The following is a 22,025-nucleotide window of genomic DNA, read 5'->3' as shown; positions in this document are numbered from 1 at the left end:
TGCAGAAAGTGCACATTTATTATAGCCTCTATACTGCAGCTAATATAGACCTCTTGACTTAAAACATGTGGTCATTTGATTTACCATCTGATATATTCTCTCATTAAGACTTTAAGGTCAATTTAATGTCTTTCAGAGCTAATAAGACCGCGGCTCAGTTCATACGTCATAACTCATAACTCATAATTCAACTTTACAGTTTAATCAATTTGAGGGTTTTTTTCTCCATTTGATGAATTATGGAGATTAGAATAGAATAGAAATGGAACAAAAATGGACCCTTACGGGTCTGTGACTCTGAGAGTGTAACACATGGAACCAAATGGACCCTTTACGGGTCTGTGACTCTGAGAGTGTAACACATGGAACCAAATGGACCCTTTATATGGGTCTGTGACTCTGAGAGTGTTACACATGGAACCAAATGGACCCTTACAGCCATGCCTGTAGTTCTGAGAGTCTAGAAATTGAACCAAATGGACCCTTAGGGGTCTGTAACTCACTCATCGTTGGAACATAACGCGTGGTATAATGTAATATCTCAGTCTTTGTTTGTTCCTGTTCTCTAAACAAAGAGACGTGAATCTCATGTCAACAACACTGGCTTCCATTCACCTGCGTCCCAACAGCGACACCGGGTGGCACGTGTTGTGCATTGCGCTTGGCCGTGACAGCCTATATACCGACCAGTGTCTGCATTATTTGTGACACACATTAATCTGCTAGACACACATAGGAATGATAAACAATGCGATTAGAATTACAAACCTCTGTAGGTAAATATTAATTATAATGTCCAAATGTGACTAAATAATATAACAGCCAACAGAGATGCAGGTCTTTGTCACTGTATATATTAGCCTATTATTAATATTATTATAATATCTGAACTTCTTTCCAAAATACTTCATATAAATGTGTGCGGAAACATTCAACATTACCTTAATGCGCATATCTTATATTAGTGCCACACACGTTTTAGAGGCGAAATACTATCATTATAACATTTACAACAAACAAGCACTGTCTCATATAGTTCCAACGTGCTTTTGTCGTTATTTGACAGTCTTTAATTATTAGACTATAGTATTTCTGCCACATATTCTTCTTTCTAAGCTATAGTTATCGTCCCGTTATTTAGAAAGTTTACGGCGGTATAGGCCTATACGTATTTTTATTTGAGCTGCTGTTTTTAGTTGAATGATAACACATTTTAACCCGATTGTTCCCGGCTATAATGTAACCACTTCAACTCTACAAGTCTACATATATATACTGCAGCCAGGGGTCCCTCAGGGCGCTGGTCTTGACCCCTTCCCTTTTGCAGATTATCTGGCCGAATATGGCAGCAAAACGGTCTTGTTTGTTATGTGTACGTTGAAGTTTCAGTATTTTATTATTAGCTGTTTTACCTCATTATAATAGTATGCTCACGTTTAATATCAGAACCGTTTGAGGCTCTGGTCGATATTGTTTTAATATAAATGGAGGCATTTATAACATAAAGACATGTATTACATACACTTCACAGGACAACAATGTATCTTCATCTCTCGAGCCGGTATGAATTCACATGCAGTCAAATCATCTGTGTTAATTAGTGTAGCCTATCCATTTGTTGTAACTTTGAGAGTGTAACCAAAATAATGCACCCGTATACGGGTCCATTTGGTTATACACTATCAGAGTGAACACTCAGATGTTGTGTCTTTATATAGTTTAAATATATACGATCTTATTATATTTAATAATAATAGGTGAAATATGATAGGGCCTATATAATTCCATGTAAATTATATGAATTGTATAATATAAGCCATATAATACATAGGACTTGCCTTGCGACTTGCGTACATTTTACGTAGAAGATAATGTAGGCCTTTTCGTCGCTGCATGATGTTGTGGACACATAGCTATTGTGATCATTGCAATGCTATTATCTCCCGCATAATTTTTTAACATTTTAAAGACTTAAATAAAGATATAATTCTCTTTGAGACATAGTGTAGGCCAATTTAAATGTAAATGCTCAAGCGTAAAGCACATAATTATGCTCGGGTTTATCTTATCAATTTAGCCAACAAATAACACGAGTTTAAAACCATTCGTTGGTGTGAATAAATTAAAAGCTCAATGAATTAAAGCTCATTTATTTACTTTTAAATTGTAAAACACAGATCGTGTTAATTAAATAATTTGAACACGATCTCTTTACAACACGGATTTGGTAACTCTAAATCAATGCGCTGATCCCGCCGTAACGGCCTGATAGAAATAAGATTACTGCATGCTTCCTAAGATCGCATCACACACTGAAAAATACATATCCAACGAAAATACATATCCAACAATATCCTATAATAGTGTAAATATGGGATCGTAATGTAGCCTATATATAATTTTAAGTAGCCTATATATATTTATTCAACACGCATGATGCACGGCATCATAATATGCATTAACATTCGCATGTATAACCTTCAGCTTCTTGTTTAGGCTAACTACAAATTTGTAGCAATTGTAAATATATTACAACTTAATTCTCCAAACGTTCAATCATATTCATATAGTATGTAGCATTTAATACCATAACCGATTTTACATTGAGGTGCCCTGCCCTGCACTAAATATGACGTAGGCTACGGTGTAAAGTAAACTGTAAACCTATATGAGAAATTAAATGTATAATTGCAGTCAAATATATAAAATAAAAATGATGCTATAAGTGTTTGATTGATAAACTCTTCTAAAGTCTAAATAATGTTCGCTGTTAATTGGGACGACCCTTCCAAATGCAGCCAACCGAACCGTATAGGGAGGCTACAGGCTCTGACTGGATTGATATGATAATATGATACATTACATATCATCTTTTTGTTTAAATACGGCCTGTCTTGTGATCATCACGTGATGTATATCATCATTATATATGTTCTAAATACACTAAACGTGTTGGTTTGATGTTTTGCTCCGCAGCTGAACTCTGGAGTCCTTAATTAAACACAGACGTGATGGAAATTCCTTCTTCTGTTCTGACCCACTATACTGCGTGTGTGTGTGTGTGTGTGTGTGTGTGTGTGTGTGTGTGTGTGTGTGTGTGTGTGTCACATTGCTTTGTACCGAATATGCCATGTCTTTTCATACACGCGGCGCCGCTTGGCTTTCATTTAGACTGGGGGGGACACACAATCTGAAAACTATTGATTTGACTGAAAGAAAGAAAGAAAGAAAGAAAGAAAGATAGAAAGAAAGAAAGAACTATTATGTCAGGTCGTTGTGAACTGAGAGGGGGCGTGGTCTGTCCGTGAACCTCACACTGCCATTGGCCGCCAACCAGGAAACGATCAGAAACAAAACAGTTTGTGTCTCTCCGTGTCAACCAATGGGAGAGCAGGACTGTCTGTCAGACTGCACCCCCTCCCCCGTCTGTCTGTCTGTCTGTCTGTCTGTCTGACACACACACACACACACACACACACACTCACGCGGTAGCTATATTTATACAGCATGCATGACGCGATGCTCCGCCGCCGCGCATCACGCACGGCACGTCGGTAGAGGAGCCAATAACAAACGGTCCACTCCTCCCAGACCCATGAGTCCAGCCAGCGGACCACCAGCTGCGGCCAGGCCGGCCCAGGAGGCTCCCCGGGCGGGCAGATCGGGTGTCGGAGGCTCGGCGGACATCAGAGAGGCTGCCTGGAGCCCTGTGCACTCTGGAGGATGATGCATGCGACACCGGCAGCTGCTGCTGCCGCAGCCCGCCCTGTGAGCTCCCTCTGCCCGGGGCCACGGGGCTCTGCAGCCCGCCCTGTGAGCTCCGTCTGCCCGGGGCCACGGGGCTCTGCTACCGGTAGGAGACGTTGTTTATTCCACCGAATGGACCCGAAGCTTCCTTCATGATCATGATGACGATGAGGATGGTGTGTCTCTCCACCACCTCCACGAAGCGGTCTGGATATAATGCTCCTTATTCGGACTCTCCTCCTAAATCTGTCACCTCCTCCTCCTCCTCCTCCTCTGTGACCGGGGTGCTTTCACTATAGGTCCGGCTATAGTGTCACCTGAACCCCACCGGTACCACCGACCGGAACCACCTGCGATCTTATGAACCGATGAGGGGGTGGAGATGATGATGATGATGACAGCCATGGGACGACAGGAGGAAGGATGCTGTTGCTTCTGGGTTTGGAGGAGGATGAGGACAGGGGGGTCCGCAGTGGCGTGCACACACAGACATTTAGAGGGGCAGGTGCTAAAGTGAAAAAAGGGCACCTTGTGCAGTGCGTGGAACCGGCCGGTTGCCTTAATAGTGTGAGATTTATAGATTTTGGGGCATAAATGATATATTAGAAGCTTTTCTTTTTTAATCAAGAATTGATGCCCCGGTGGACGGTGGTTCTTCTGGGTTCAGAGGATTGGGTTCCCTCGCCGCGTGGAGAACAAGCCTGTCCGACATTACGCACAAGACACACCGTGAGACACGAGGTGGGTGTTGGTGTAGAGGAGGAGGAGGAGGGGAGGGGGGCTGCCCTTTACCTAAACAAAAATATATATTTAATTTTTTTGAGGGAAAGGGCAAAAAAAAGATACAAGCTTATATGGGGTGCCAATAAGGGCTTGTGCACGGGGGCCAATAAAGGCTTGTGCATGGGGGCGAATAAGGGCTTGTGCATGGGGGCGAATAAGGGCTTGTGCACGGGGGCGAATAAGGGCTTGTGTGGGGGGCCAATAAGGGCTTGTGTGGGGGGCCAATAAGGGCTTGTGTGGGGGGCCAATAAGGGCTTGTGTGGGGGCCCAATAAAGGCTTGTGCATGGGGGCAAATAAGGGCTTGTGCATGGGGGCGAATAAGGGCTTGTGTGGGGGGCCAATAAAGGCTTGTGCATGGGGGCAAATAAGGGCTTGTGCATGGGGGCGAATAAGGGCTTGTGTGGGGGGCCAATAAGGGCTTGTGTGGGGGGCCAATAAGGGCTTGTGTGGGGGGCCAATAAGGGCTTGTGTGGGGGGCCAATAAGGGCTTGTGTGGGGGCCAATAAGGGCTTATGTGGGGGGCCAATACGTGCCATTCAAGACGAACATTTGACACGTAATGATAAATTCCACTATCATAATGAATTATCTTTTAATCTGCCATCAGTCAGTTTTAGTTTCAGACTAATGAGAACATATTGCTTATTTTACTGTCCACTGACATGAAATGGCACAAAAAGACCAGCCCCAAAAATCATTTTCTGGAGTTTGAGCCCCCATGCCCCCTCAGTGCTCTCTGCACGGCCCAGAGGAGGAGAGGAAAACAGACTGGAACTGTAAATATTACATCATGATGTGGATATACATGCATGGAGAGAGAGTTATGATGAGAGAGTGACTGACAGTCATGTGGCACGCCATCACACACACGCACGCATGGAGTGAGAAGAACAATAGAGGCACGAAATGAAACACTGAGAGACAGAACGAGATGAATGGAGAGAGAGGACATGAAAGAGAGACAATTACAGAGAGAGAGAGAGTTGAAACAAGAGACGGGATGAAGAAGAGACCGACCGGACGGACGGACGGATGGACGGACAATTATTTAGAATCATAATAATATCTACCTTTATAGCCTACTGTAGTGTAAAATGCCTTGGGCATATGATTCAAACACACGCACACGCGCACGCACACACACACACACACACACACACACACACACACACACACACACACACACACACACACACACACACACACACACACACACACACACACATCAGCCATGCATGTCACACACACACAGAGTGAAGAACAGAGCAGTCTACTATAGTCTGTCTGAATGAAGCATTCACATCCACATATCATTATTATTATTAAAATATAACAATGTCCAGTTCATCAAAGTGATGAATTAATAGGCCCTGATGGAGCCGCACAATACGCCATCAATATGAAATATGAAACCACGCCCCCTAAACTGCATGGCTGTCAGTCACGTTATTATGAAGTGCTAAAAAGAATTATTATAAGTGTCTGGGGGGGGGGGGGGGGGGGGGGGGGCGCTGCCTCTGATGTGACAACAAGGCAAACACATTATCAATCATAACTGTAGCGATATTATATTCATACTTTATGAAGCTGTTATGGATCAATATTAGTCTGTTAGCCTATAGCGCTGCATGCATGCATATACAGCATAGCCTATAGCTGCAACGGCCTGGCACCTGAGAACCCTCTGTGGTATATTTTAATGTTTTAACTCTTTATTCTTTATTCAGATCCAGATCAGATTGATTTCGTCGACTAAAACTAAGACGAAAAATGGTCGTCGACTACGTTTTTCCACTGATGGACTAAATGTATACTGGCAATTTTGTCAACAAATAAAAACTAGACTAAAATGTTAGGAAGGGACCAGTGGACAAGAGATCCAGTATAAGTCCTTTTACACTTGGTTGCGTGCTGAAAATAACCGATCTAACAGTCAATACGACAGCATCAAGGCCCGACAAAAACACATTTTAGTCGAATAAATCTACTGTAGATTTAGTCGACTAAAGTCTTATGATATTTAGTTGACTAAAACTAACGCTAAAACATTCCGGGTGACTAAAATGTGACTAAAACTAAATAAAAACTATTCCAGAGACTGTGACTAAAACTAAAAATCTAACAAAAACAACACTGCCTGCTGGGGTCCACACAAACATAGGCCTACAATAAAAACAGATGATAATTGAAATTTAAAACAGACTAAATGTAGTTATCAGATAAAACACTGAAGTCACTCTGCATTGTACGACCAATATAGTATAACAAATACAGTGTTTACACAAACAAATATATATACAAAACAACTCTTCTTATTTCAACTAAGAGAGTGTACACATGCATGTACACATACATGTATGTAAAAAAGCTGTCAAGATAGCAAACGACCCCTCTCATCCACTCTGCAGGGAGTTACAACTATACTTCCCTCTGTAGACGGTACAAACCGTATAACATTTTTTTAAATCCTTCATCCCAAATGCCATTAATATTTTTCCAATGTATTTGCCATTGTTTGTTGTCCTGCACTTTTTTGCCATGAGAAAATAATTGTGTAAGTGTTGTTGCTGTTGTTGTAACTGTTTGTTTTCTTTTATTGTTGTTGAGACCGAAGACAAATTTCCACACGTGGACAATAAATGAAACTAACTATAACTAACCCATGCGGGTCCATTTGGTTACATGATGTGTCTGAGCATATCTTTATACTCTAATAGCCTACATTTAGGAGGCTATAATTTCATCCTTTTACACCACTTCCATTTAGATATAGCCTATACTTTGCAGAATTATGAAACTATAAGCCATTATGTTAAATGTACTATAGTAGCTCGTATCTGCGTTTTATCTGATTTCAATTTAAGCAGTTGTTTTGGCTCATTTTCCAAATAATGTGCATGTGAAATGTATACGCAAGTCTGATGTGTGTGTGTGTGTGTGTGTGTGTGTGTGTGTGTGTGTGTGTGTGTGTATGCGCGTGTGTCTCTGTTGCCATGCCAACGGTAATATGATCATGTGACCTCATGCCTGTTAAATAGCAGTTTAAGTATGTGGTGATAGTTGATGTTTGGTTTGATGAAGAGAGAAGAGACTTTATGATGACTGACTGTAGCAGTGACAACTGTACACGTACTGTACATGAGATATGACTGTACAGTACTGTACATGAGATATGATGACTACAGTACTGTACATGAGATAAGATGACTGTAGTGACAACTATGTGTGGAGATGTACTTGATAATATTCGTACGTCTCTAAATGTTTTGGTGAATTGAACAAGGTGGACCCTCTTGTAAACAAGTGTAATGCTTTAACAGTTAACGCTGTTGTTGTATTGAGTTGTGCTTGAAATGTATACTGTAATTCTGCAAACTGTTAATCAATCAATCAATCAATCAATCAATAGAATAAGTTCTGGCAGTGCATTAGCATGTTCTCAACCAGTGGTCCGGGGACCACCAGTGGTCCTCAAGGGGGTTCCAGGTGGTCCGGGGACCACCAGTGGTTCTCAAGGGGGTTCCAGGTGGTCCGGGGACCACCAGTGGTCCTCGAGGGGGTTCCAGGTGGTGCGGGGACCACCAGTGGTCCTCAAGGGGGTTCCAGGTGGTCCGGGGACCACCAGTGGTCCTCGAGGGGGTTCCAGGTGGTCCGGGGACCACCAGTGGTCCTAGAGGGGGTTCCAGGTGGTCCGGGGACCACAGTGGTCCTAGAGGGGGTTCCAGGTGGTCCGGGGACCCTTATTAACTCTTGAGAGTAACATGAAACCAAATTAACCCTTTACGGGTCCATTTGGTTTCAAATTACGCTCTCAAGAGTTAAATTATTATTTCATAAACAACTGCATTACTTAAGTCTACACAATTAGAGAATGCTGAAGAATTGTTATTTTGAGTAAGAAATACGACAACAACATATTCTTTCGTTTTGGGTCTCTGAGTCTCTGAGACTGATCGAGAGGCTTGTAGATCTAATTGAATGGTAGACTGCATGAGAGGCTTATATATCTAATTGAATGGTACGCGTCGGAAGTCCAGACGTTTTCATTGAATGGTGGAGGTCCACCCCCACCGTCCGTGGCTCAAATGCCAATTGAATTGAAAGTGGGCCTTGACATGAAAACGGCTGAAAACCACTGAGGATGTTACATTACATCGTGTTTTACTTTTAAGTGCTATATTCCTGTTGCTATGTCCGACCGACTCACTCGTATAATGAAGATATAGGCCTATAAGCTCTGTTAAGAGGCTTTAATTGTTAGTTGTATTGTTTATTCTTGCAATAAAAGAACATCTGATAAGGAGTATTAAGGATACAAATAGACAGATATAGACCGACCTACAAACAAGACCGATTCGTCAGATATTCGGACGTGGAGGTTTCGCTGTCAGATTATATAATATTAATGACATTCTTTCGTTGGTGAGGAATTGTTGTATTTCGTTGAAGATCTGTTCTGTAGGCCTATATATACAATATGTAATTTACATAGTTTATTTTAAATGCCAATTATGCCACACATAATCATTCGTTTTTTTTTTTTATTGAGGCCCTGTCTGAGCTATTAAGCTTGTAGTATTTTTTTGTAATGAAAGGTGCAGCTTATTATATAGTATTTATCTGGTCAGAACGTACAGTCATCATAGGTTTCTGAATCAGTCAGCTGTCTCATGAGTCATCATCTGTATATATAGCCTATATATATATATATATATATATATATATATATATATATATATATATATATATATATATCCATTCCGTTGTTGTCTTTATAATAGGCTAAACAATGACCCACGAGACGGCGTTTTAAAATAATACATTTTGTAAAATAAAAGGCCAAACACATACACTTCTACATGCACATAGAGACAGTTCACGCTTTGATTCACTCCTTCCTTGTGAACGTGATAATACTCTGGAATGTGAGCGCAACTTGAGTCACACACCACAGACAGAACATGGCGGCCCGTCCTTAATTTCACTCCCCCCCCCCCCCCCCCCCCCCCCCCCCGGCTTTAGAGCCTGCTACCCGGCCTGCCATATAGGCGGGGCCCACACGGTGCTTCTCTCGTCTCTCCCCGGCTTTAGAGCCTGCTACCCGGCCTGACATCTGCGGGCCGCACGGTGCTTCTCTCGTCTCTCCCCGGCTTTAGAGCCTGCCACCCGGCCTGCCTTATAGGCGGGGCCGCACGGCGCATCGGTATTATTTATATTTTTTAAAGAAGCGTTTCAGCTCAATATGGATCCATCAGTGTAATAATGATCTCTATTGTTATTATAAACACTTTAAACATGGTTAAAACGATTAAACAGCTTTTTGCTCTTTGAAAGAAGAAAAATCACACCCGTGTGAACTGTGTGTGTGTGTGTGTGTGTGTGTGTGTGTGTGTGTGTGTGTGTGTGTGTGTTGTGTGTGTGTGTTGTGTGTGGTGTTTGGTGTGTGTGTGTGTGTGTGTGTGTGTGTGTGTGTGTGTGTGTGTGTGCGCTATGTGTGTGTGTTGTGTGTTGTGTGTGGTGTTTGGTGTTTGGTGTGTGTGTGTGTGTGTGTGTGTGTGTGTGTGTGTGTGTGTGTGTGTGTGTGTGTGTGTGTGTGTGTGTGTGTGTGTGTGTGTGTGTGTGTGAGACGCAACTTGGCCTGTTGTAGCGCCACCATGAGGCTGATTTGAAAACTGTCAAGTGGCATTTCTTCCTCAGCCTATAGTGAGAAATTGAGAATAGGCATGATGCACGGCCTGGGAAGCCGTGGATATGCACGGCTTGGATTACAAATGTCATTCCGGCAAAAAATACTTTTTGGCGTCTAGCTTCCCTTTTCTGCACAAATATTTATCAGAATTATAATAGCCCATGCAGTTTTTGTTTTGTGATTATAATTATGCTAATTACTCAATGTCTGACCAAACGGTGACTCTTATCACTCGGCATGCGGCAGAAATAGATTCAGCACATCAAAATCATGTATAGAAACAACATATCTTTCCTCAAGAATGCCTATACAGCCTACAGGCTTCACATTTTTGACATTCGGGTATCAGTCTATGATAAGGCATATTACCGCCTTACTATAGGGAAAGAGCGAGGTGACGAGATGGTTAACATTCGGGGATATAACTCCGCCGCCATCTTGTTTGTCACGTCACTCTGTAGTCAGAGCAAGCACTGAACGCACTGAACTCGGGCAGTGTATACACGATCATCCATCAATCCACTATCTATGTTTAGCAAAAAAAACGACACAACTTATGGACTTGGACTTGTACTCCAGCGTTGTGTCGGATGTGATGCAAAGAAGCAAAACCACGGACATGAGATGTGGGAGTTATCAAAGAAACGTCGTACGTTTGTGCAGCGACGTGCAGAGAGTGTTAGACTCTAACAGTTAGAGAGGCAGGGTCTGAAATACCGTAAGAGGGCACTTTTGGACAAGAATCGTAAAAATAGCTGATCTACAAGCTCTCAATTCAGAGAAATCAAACGTGGCCAAAGATCGCCCTTCTAATGGAAGCGGGCGGCGGGGAAACATTTCATTGACGGACGACCACAGCCACAGGAAGTGAGCGTTGCCGTCGGGGAAGCTATACTATTTACTATTATGAGAGAGAGGGGCTATTATTCTGAATCAATAAAAAACCCAAAAGATGTAAAAAATAAAAAAAAACGTCTTTGGCATGAGCGAGCGCCATGAATTGGAAAAAAGACGTCATCAGCAGTAAATGTGTATTTCATATTAACATCCTTTGAGTCTGAACAATGTACTCTCTCCCTCTCTCTCTCACTCTCTCTCTCTCTCTCTATCCCTCCAGACCTCGGCTCCCCTCTCGGACTCGGAACCCCCGTCCATCGGCCGACCAGAACCTCCACAGCCAATCAGAACTGCACCTCTGAACCATGAGGACGACGAGTGGTGGTGACGTCAGGGCCAAATGAGCCATTGTGCCAGTGGGGCCGGGGACCCAGGGGCCCTTGGCTCTCATGGGGCCCTTCTGGGAAACTGGACAAACACGGTACTGGGTTTGAGGCCCCCTGTGGGCCTCACATTTTACTGCATGGGGTCCTTGAAATTAAACGGGTTGGGAATCACTGCTATAGAGCTGTAAAATGGAGGGTCTCTGACATATCTCTTAACCCATTCTGACCTGAGATCAGATTCATACGAGGTTTCCACTGGACACACACTGGTCTGATTAACCCATTCTGACCTGAGATCAGATTCTAAAAAAATGTCAGTCGTTCTTCGATTTTTCAAAAATAGCAGACCTACAAGCTCGTAGCGCGCCACTCGGTGGCGCGCTATGAGCTTGTAGATCTGCTATTTTTCAATAGCTAAAGCATAACATGACGCTATAACACCAAAAGGGGTTCCCGCACAGAATGGGTTAAAAAGTATCCTCTCATCCCAGGCCGTTCATATCAGACACACATGGCAGAATGTTTTCATATACATTTCATCACTAGAGTTCTACACGTTTGGTTTTCCTCCCCAAAACATTTCCTCTGCACGGCTCATATGATCTATGGCTGCACGTCCAAACATGGGGACGTCCTGTGATGTATGGCACGTCCAAATATGGGGACGTCCTGTGATGTACGGGACGTCCAAATATGGGGACGTCCTGATCTATGGGATGTCCTGTGGTGTGGAGTTGAAAAGCCAAGGTGCAGATGGTCTAACCCATTCTGACCTGAGATCAGATTCATACGAGGTTTCCACTGGACACACACTGGGTCTGATTAACCCATTCTGACCTGAGATCAGATTTAAAAAATGTCAGTCGTTCTTCGATTTTTCAAAAATAGCAGACCTACAAGCTCGTAGCGCGCCACTCGGTGGCGCGCTATGAGCTTGTAGATCTGCTATTTTTCAATAGCTAAAGCATAACATGATGCGAACACCAAAATGGGTTCCCGTTCAGAATGGTCTAAAGAAAGAGCCATCTTTCTCTGGGACCGTGCGTGCGTGCGACTGTGCATGCCATTTATTTTCCTCTGCGCCAACACACCACTTCCCAAACGGTGGGACACATTTTTATAGCTCACAAGTAAATATTTCCCTTTATTTATTTATTTTCCTATACATTTTGTCTTTAGTTACTATTATTTCAAACGCCTCCCCCCCCAAGAAAAATGAAAACCTTTTCACAAATTAAAATTCTTAAAAAAATTACAATGTTTTTAAGATATAGCTAGTGACAATAGCTGATCTATACAAGCTAACAACGCTCCCCGAACAGACGTGTTGTGAGCTTGTTGATCTGCTATTTTAACTATAGCGTATATTGGGTCCTGCCTGGGGAGACATAAAATGTCTCTTTGGGTGAATGAAACACTGCTATAACACACTTTAATACTCCTACTTCCACGCACTGTAAAAACGTGCGTGAACATAAATTCAGAAGGAAAACTCTCTCATTCTGAATTTATGTGCCGTGTTACTGTATATGGACTGTTACATTATCTTCTTAGTGGTGGAAAGAATACTAAAATGTAGTGCAATGTTGAAATACTGTAGGAGTGGAAGTAAAAGTACAACATTTGCCTCTGAGATGTGTAGTGTAGGAGTAGAAGTAAAAGTACAACATTTGCCTCTGAGATGTGTAGTGTAGGAGTAGAAGTAAAAGTACAACATTTGCCTCTGAGATGTGTAGTGTAGGAGTAGAAGTAAAAGTACAACATTTGCCTCTGAGATGTGTAGTGTAGGAGTAGAAGTAAAAGTACAACATTTGCCTCTGAGATGTGTAGTGTAGGAGTGGAAGTAAAAGTACAACATTTGCCTCTGAGATGTGTAGTGTAGGAGTAGAAGTAAAAGTACAACATTTGCCTCTGAGATGTGTAGTGTAGGAGTAGAAGTAAAAGTACAACATTTGCCTCTGAGATGTGTAGTGTAGGAGTGGAAGTTAAAGTACAACATTTGCCTCTGAGATGTGTAGTGTAGGAGTGGAAGTAAAAGTACAACCTTTGCCTCTGAGATGTGTATAGTGTAGGAGTGGAAGTAAGCCTGTTGGAAATGGAGCGTCGCAGCCCCGGCCGCGATGAGCGGCACAGAAGAGAATTTCTACTTCAGTTTTTCCCCCCATAGACATTTCAGAGAGTATTTATTTAAAATGTGCGCTGTGAAAGAATATGTTCAAAGATTTGCGCCACATTATCACAATTTAAAAAAAATAGCAGATCTACAATATACAAGCTCGTATAGCGCGGGCTTGTGGATCTGCTATTTTTTCAATAGCTAAAGTAGGCCTATGTATAATGCTTAAAACACCAATGCTGAATAGCTTAATGACCTGTAAGCCTCGGACAAAGCCAACTCGGATGGTGACAACTCATGACAAACACAATTTTTTCGGCCGAATAAATAATTGGAAAGAAACACAGTACAACACATTTTCTTCTTGTGTTTGTTGTCATGAGTTGAGTTGTCTTTGTCTGAGGCTTACATGTCTTTAATTAAATACTTTTTGAAATGTCTATGGGGGAAAAAAATGTGAGTCGTCGTCATGAAAGGCTGCGTCATGCTGCGGTGCTCTATATACTCTAAAGTAAAGTAGGCCTACAAATACTTCAAAATTGTACTTAAGTACAGTCCTTGAGTACCGGTAAATGTCCTTAGATACTTTCCATCAGCTGCCACAAGGACCTCAGTCACGTCCAAAACGCATCCATCAACTTCCAACTTTCCACCAGAAATGATGTTTCTAGAGCATTTTACATATTTTGGTTCATGCCAACATGATCTGAACTTGATCTGAACTCTGAATTTATTCCAAATCCATCTTCTGCAGGTTCCAGTAACCCAAAGTTAAATACGCATTTGTGTTTTTGGAGGAACCCGCAATGCAATCACTTAAATCAGTGGTTTTCAACCCTTTTTTTATAAGGTCCATTATTTATTCAGCATTTAGAGCCACGGACCACCATTCTATGACATTTAGCATCTCAGACCTAAAACTAATACAGCAAATGTTGTTGTCGAATTTTGTCCAAATTCCATGCTGTATTGTATTGATGTTGGTACCATTAGGAGAGATAATAGATAATGTTTCATCTTACGCTCTGAAGAGTTAAAGATCTAATATAAGGGTCCATTTGGATTTGGTTACCAACTCTCAATCATCTGATCTGATGTTTAGATGTGTGTGAAAAGCTTTCCCCACATTCTGGGTGCTGGGCTTTAAATCTGTTAAAACTCAATGTCTGCCAAGGACTTAATTAACTTATTTTATATCAAGGTAATCAGGACAGGCACAGAATGGCACAGTTTACTGAGGTTAAGGTAATATAGGACAGGCACAGACTGGCACAGTTTACTGAGGTTAAGGTAATTAGGACAAGCACAGACTGACACAGTTTACTGAGGTTAAGGTAATCAGGACAGGCACAGACTGGCACAGTTTACTGAGATTAAGGTAATATAGGACAGGCACAGACTGGCACAGTTTACTGAGATTAAGGTAATATAGGACAGGCACAGACTGGTACAGTTTACTGAGGTTAAGGTAATCAGGACAGGCACAGACTGGCACAGTTTACTGAGGTTAAGGTAATATAGGACAGGCACAGACTGGCACTGTTTACTGAGGTTAAGGTAATCAGGACAGGCACAGACTGGCACAGTTTACTGAGGTTAACCCATTCTTGGCGGGAAGCCCTTTTGGTGTTTTAACTAAGCATTATGTTATACTTTAGCTATTGAATATATATGAATAGCATGATCTACAGTGGCGCGCTACAAGCTTTATAGGTCTGCTATTTTTGAAAAATCATGAAAATGCGGCACAAATCTTTGAATATATATTCTTTCAGAGCGAACGTTTTTGTTATTTCGACCGTCAGACAGGTAATTAGGAGGGGCACAGACTGGCACAGTTTACTGAGGTTAAGGTAATCAGGACGGGCACAGACTGGCACAGAACATCGGCCCTGGCATTAGTGGTCTTCACCGGCCCATAGTAAATATAGACGCATATAAGGGCGAGGACCCTCGTGTTGCAAAGGTTGGGAACGTGGCGGAGGATCGTGTTGGAAACGTGCAGAGCTTTTTGATCAGCAACACATGGTTGAACTGAAGAGACTTCCTCTGTTCTATTCTGTGTACCAGAGTCCCATTATGACAACCAGATAACAGCTGGTGAGGAGAGGAGAGGAGAGGAGAGGAGAGGAGAGGAGAGGAGAGGAGAGGAGAGGAGAGGAGAGGAGGAAGCTAAAGGCATTAAAAGCAGATGAGCAAAGAATTTAGAGTAGAGAGAGAGAGAGACAGAGCCCAGAGAGACATTCTCACGGCTGGAGGCGCCATGTTGAGAGAGAGAGCAACATTTTACAGCCAGTCTGATTTCCTCTCTTTTACACCCGTCCCCGTCCCCCCGTCTGTCTGTCTGTCTGTCTGTCTGTCTGTCTGTCTGTCTGTCTGTCTGTCTGTCTGGTCGTATATCTATTGCTTGTGTTGTATTGTCTGTCTGTCATCACACCTCTTCGTCGTGTGTGTGTGTGTGTGTGTGTGTGTGTGTGTGTGTGTGTGTGTGCGACCAGGGTGATATAAAGCTCATTTTATTGTATTCTACAGGAAGTGTGTGGATGGACCCGCTCCGGGTTGGATTACCTCTCCGTGTCTTTATGGCGGCCATAATGCCCTCTGGTGAAGAACTACAAAGACCAGGAATGTTTACACCCCCCCCCCCCACACACACACACACACACACACACACACACACACCTTTCATAATAAACCATGTAGCCTTATACAAGGAGCCGTCTATGTCACATGTCACTACAGAACGTTGCGATTTTTGTACAGATGATGATCAATAACAAAGAGTTTAGGAGTCAAAATCTTGCTTGTAAAATCGGTATAAACTTATTAAAAAAACCAACTAAAACAATGTTGTCTTGTTATCCATTAATCCTCCATAACTTTGACTAACAGATTAAAACTATAAATGTATTTTAGGTCTCGGTTTTTTTTATCCTGCATGTAATCATGTATGTTATTGAATATTAAGACTCCCTCAAGCCGTACAGATTGATAACAGAGTTATAGCAGAGATAGCAGAGTTTTGGTTTCACGGACAACACATGACCTGCATCACATGACCTGCATCTCCACTGATTCAGATCATGAAACCTTGAGAAGAATAAACCCGATCCGGGGTGTCTCGTTTCCACCCAGGGGCGTCCTGCCGTGATCCCTGCAGGGCCTGGCACCGGGTTGGGGGGGGGGGGTGGCACGCAGCGTGAGTTCTAGGCCGTGACCGGTCTTATATCTACAGCGGACCGAGAGAAGAGGAGAGAAGGCGATCCGTCCTTCCATCGCATGCTGTGGTGTGATCTAGGTAGTTTCAAGTTGTTGGGCTGTTGGCTGATCTCACAGGAACCTGAAACTGCCTGAATCACTCCAGTGATGTCCACACACCACACCGCCCCGACACGGCCTGATGCCTGGCCCAACGGCCCCACAGCACAGGAGTCTGACATCCTATCCCAAACCAGATCAGCCAAGCAGGGAAACTGGTAGAAACACGGGGATAACGTTCCACACATCCTAGACTCTTCTCCCTTCTCTAAAACACCCTGGACGATGCTCCACACGTCCTAGACTCTTCTCCCTTCTCTAAAACACCCTGGACGATGCTCCACACGTCCTAGACTCTTCTCCCTTCTCTAAAACACCCTGGACAACGCTCCACACGTCCTAGACTCTTCTCCCTTCTCTAAAACACCCTGGACGATGCTCCACACGTCCTAGACTCTTCTCCCTTCTCTAAAACACCCTGGACGATGCTCCACACGTCCTAGACTCGGGTTAGTCGGGTCGTGGGGGCAAGAGCTCCAGACTTCCCTCTCCAGAGCAACATTAGCCTACATTGTAAATTGTACACCATAACCTAACCTCACAGGGAAGTCACAGGTGAGTCTTAACCTCAGGTGAAAAACTACAGAATGCATTAGATTTCCACAGGTGTGTCCATTATACAGAGCAAACATGACAGTATTTATTGACACACCAAAAAAAACACGCCTACAAATAATGTGATTGGTTGCAGCTGTGATGTCATGGCAATCTGCCATGTTTTAAAAGTGCTGTAGTTTTTATATGACACATAACTGTCAGATAACATCCATGTAGGCCGGCCTGCCTGCCTGTCTCACACGTCATCAACAACAACAGCAACAACAACAGTCAGTGCGTAACGTCGTGCGTAGAGTGGTTTCAGAGCGAGAGATAAATGTGATAATGGGTCTTAAAAAAAAAAGAGTATAGTTTTGGCTCCACGTCTTTCAAAAACTGGAGCCAAAACTACTAAAACATCATCAACACATCAACACAGTGAGGCGCTCGCACACTGTGGCCTCACATTAATCTACTAGAATACACACCAGGTCACCTGCTGTGTGTGTGTGTGTGTGTGTGTGTGTGTGTGTGTGTGTGTGTGTGTGTGTGTGTGTGTGTGTGTGTGTGTGTGTGTGTGTGTGTGTGTGTGTGTGTGTGTGCGTGCGTGCGTGTGCGTGTGCGTGTGTTTATGAAGCATATACAGCACGCGACCATCTCTACTGTACACACCCCAGAATGTCATTATATTTTTTATATGGTGATTGATTGAGTGTGTGTGTACTGGCCTCCTCACCACCAGAGACATTATTTTCCAGTCCAAACAGGACGGTGGGTTTGGCGTGCCGAACGTGGAGTGGATATATAACGCCACAAGGCTGGCTCACTTGATGAACATGTTAAACAGTGATGACACGACTGTCAGGGAACTTGCTATAGATATTCTCTGTTTCTAGATACGGCGTAAAGTGCCGTCCTGGCAGCAGAGGACGAGCCAAGTTGCTTGGGGTTTAGAAGAAATTCCAACCTTAAAATGGACTCACATGCTAGTACTGGGTTTGGGGTGTCGTCAGATTGGCCTGACCTCAATGACCTCTGTGTGAGAACTGGAGTATCTCTGTGCTGCAGGGTTCGACCTGACTCTGAATCTGTAGCAGTTTCTGAGGACATTATTACCAACTGTTTGATCTCAGTAAGGAGTACTGTATACTGTAATTGATACAGAACGCCATATATCACCAGTCAATGCACGGAGGTACCTTGTAATGTTACAACAGCAAAAACAACAACAACAACAACAACACTGGACTGGTTTAAAACTACAGGGGAAGTTAGCCTGCCTTCCCGATGCAGACCACACCGTATCTCATACAATATTCAAGAATGATGCAGTTGATGAGGATGAGTCACCTTTACAGTCAAAGCCAGATTACAGGTCCTTCCAACAGACTCAATCTCTCTCTGTGGTACCCTAACACGTCTCCTCCTCATTGTCTGCACCATGACCACACTCCACTTACAGAAACACTGTCACTTATTCTTAACCCATTCTGAACAGGAACCCATTTTGGTGTCGGCATCATGTTATGCTTTAGCTATTGAAAAATAGCAGATCTACAAGCTCATAGCGCGCCAACGAGTGGCGCGCTACGAGCTTGTAGGTCTGCTATTTTTGAAAAATCGAAGAACGACTGACATTTTTTTAATCTGATCTCAGGTCAGAATGGGTTCATCAGACCAGTAGTGTGTCCAGTGGAAACCTCGTATGAATCTGATCTCAGGTCAGAATGGGTTAATGGCTGCTATGTACAGTATATAAGGGAATGTACATTGCTAGGCACAACAGAATTGTTGACCTATTAGCTAAGGACATAAGTTCATATGTTTCATCATCTGCCAAAATGTATAAGCACTCACGTGTTTCAACTGCCATGTTCATGCACCATAATGAAAATGATGCCTTCTCAGATGTCACAGCTAATACACCAGATATTGTTGTTGTTGTTGATGAGGACAGTATAGAGAAGTGACCATTTTAGAAGTGGCATGTACATTTGACCACAGTCTGGAAGAGGCATTCCAGTGTCAGTGTTCAGTGTCTGCAATAATTGGCCATATATGGAGAAGCCGATGCTTTCTGTATACCCGTGATCTGTATCCTGAGGCACTTCTTTTTCAAGTTTGCGCATCCACTATTGTTTGTGTTCAAGAATTTCTTGTAAAATGTGAATGCAAATAAAGATGTTAAATGTGTGTGTGCATGTGTGTGTGCGCGTGTGTGTGTGTGTGTGTGTGTGTGTGTGTGTGTGTGTGTGTGTGCGTGTGTGTGTGTGTGTGTGTGTGTGTGTGTGTGTGTGTGTGTGGTAATGTCCAACCACAGCACGAGCTGTCTGCATGTCATGGTCGTTAGGTCACCAGAGGTTTGTCTGTCCACATATTCTGTTAAAACCGAGAAGATGGAGGGAGAATGTAACATGAATGATGATAGCTGTCAGAGATTATAAAACATCTTGTTCAACTTTATAAGAGGAGGAGTCGTTCAATATGCTTTGTTAACTTGTTGTTGTTCAACCTTTATAATGTTATAATTGTTTGGCTGCTGAGTGTATCAGTGTTGTTTTTGGCAGCAAATTTTGATTTAGTCACATTTTAGTCACCTGGAATGTTTTAGTGTTTAATCTACAGTTGATTTAGTCGACCGAAGCGTGTTTTGTCGGGCCTTGATGTCGTCATAATGACTGTTTTTATACACTTGCTGAAAACAGCCGATCTACAAGCTCACGTCGTGCTGCGATGCGCTGTGAGCTTGTAGATCTGCTATTTTCAGCATGCAAACCAAGTGTAAAATGACTTATACTGGATCTCTTGTTCACTATAGTTCCTTCCTAACATTTTAGTCTACCGGTAGTTTTTATTTGTTGACAAAATTGTCAATACATTTAGATCATCAGTGGAAAAAGGTATACATTTTAGTCGTCATAGCTTAGTTTTCATTTAGTTTCCATTTAGTTTTTGTCATTGAAAAAAGGTAGTCGAACATTTTCCGTCTTAGTTGTAGTCGACTAAAACAACACTAGTGTGTATAGGCTAAATAAAATATTTCCATTATATAAACGTCTACTGATATGTGTTAATACAAAAACATAATATATGTATATTTAAACCACATAAAAGTCAAGGGGAAAATAATGAAAATGTGTCTGATTCTTTGCTTGCACACACACACACACACACACACACACACACACACACACACACACACACACACACACACACACACACACACACACACACACACACACACACACACACACACACACACACACACACACACACACACACACACACACACACAGGAAGCGTCAGATCTTGGATCAAACATCTGGGGCATTGAGAGCATGCACTGTATTCTCTCTCTTAGCACCGTATGCATGTCATTAAATTTAAATGTTCTGATGAATCTGAAAAGGTGGGTTTACAGACTACAGCAGAAGATTGGGAGTGAGTCTATATAGTTCTGACTGTAATGGGAAATTCATTCCATAGTTTAGATTGGGAGTGAGTCTGCAGTTCTGACTGTAATGGGAAGTTCATAGTTTAGATTGGGAGTGAGTCTGTAGTTCTGACTGTATGGGGAAGTTAATTCCATAGTTTAGATTGGGAGTGAGTCTGCAGTTCTGACTGCAAGGGAAGTGCATTCCACAGTTTTGGAGCCAGAAGGGAGAAGAGTCTGGGACGTGTGGAGCGTTGTCCAGGGTGTTTTAGAGAAGGGAGAAGAGTCTGGGATGTGTGGAGCGTTGTCCAGGGTGTTTTAGAGAAGGGAGAAGAGTCTGGGATGTGTGGAGCGTTGTCCAGGGTGTTTTAGAGAAGGGAGAAGAGTCTGGGATGTGTGGAGCGTTGTGCAGGGTGCATGTTTTAGAGAAGGGAGAAGAGTCTGGGACATGTGGAGCGTTGTCCAGGGTGTTTTAGAGAAGGGAGAAGAGTCTGGGACGTGTGGAGCGTTGTCCAGGGTGTTTTAGAGAAGGGAGAAGAGTCTGGGACATGTGGAGCGTTGTCCAGGGTGTTTTAGAGAAGGGAGAAGAGTCTGGGACGTGTGGAGCGTTGTCCAGGGTGTTTTAGAGAAGGGAGAAGAGTCTGGGTACGTGTGGAGCGTTGTCCAGGGTGTTTTAGAGAAGGGAGAAGAGTCTGGGACGTGTGGAACGTTGTCCAGGGCGTTTTATGCTGCCTGCATTCCTTTTTCTTTGATATACTTCTTCGACATACGACAAGCAACATTTGTAACAAATCACCTTCCGTATAGGCCTATACCGTACATACAGTATATATCATGACCAGCACCATAAACCATCTAAGTTTGTGTGTTCCAACGTCGGCGACAGGAAGCAGAGCTTTTTGTACCACATGGAATTCCACCCTCTGGTTTTTGCACCTGTAAAACTGTCACAATAAAAGCTGAGTTGAGTTGCATCAACAGCCTGATGTGATCTGCTGCAGTTGACACCATTTTAGACTTCTATCATTGCCATTCCGCACACGCACGCACGCACGCACACACACACGCACCCAGTCACACACACGCACACGCACACAGTCACACACACACACACACACACACACACACACACACACACACACACACACACACACACACACACTTCAATGTGATGATAA

Source organism: Protomyctophum bolini, assembly GCF_963924005.1.
Source record: "Protomyctophum bolini genome assembly, chromosome: 11".
Classification (NCBI taxonomy): domain Eukaryota; kingdom Metazoa; phylum Chordata; class Actinopteri; order Myctophiformes; family Myctophidae; genus Protomyctophum; species Protomyctophum bolini.
Note: the sequence above shows the minus strand (reverse complement) of the source record.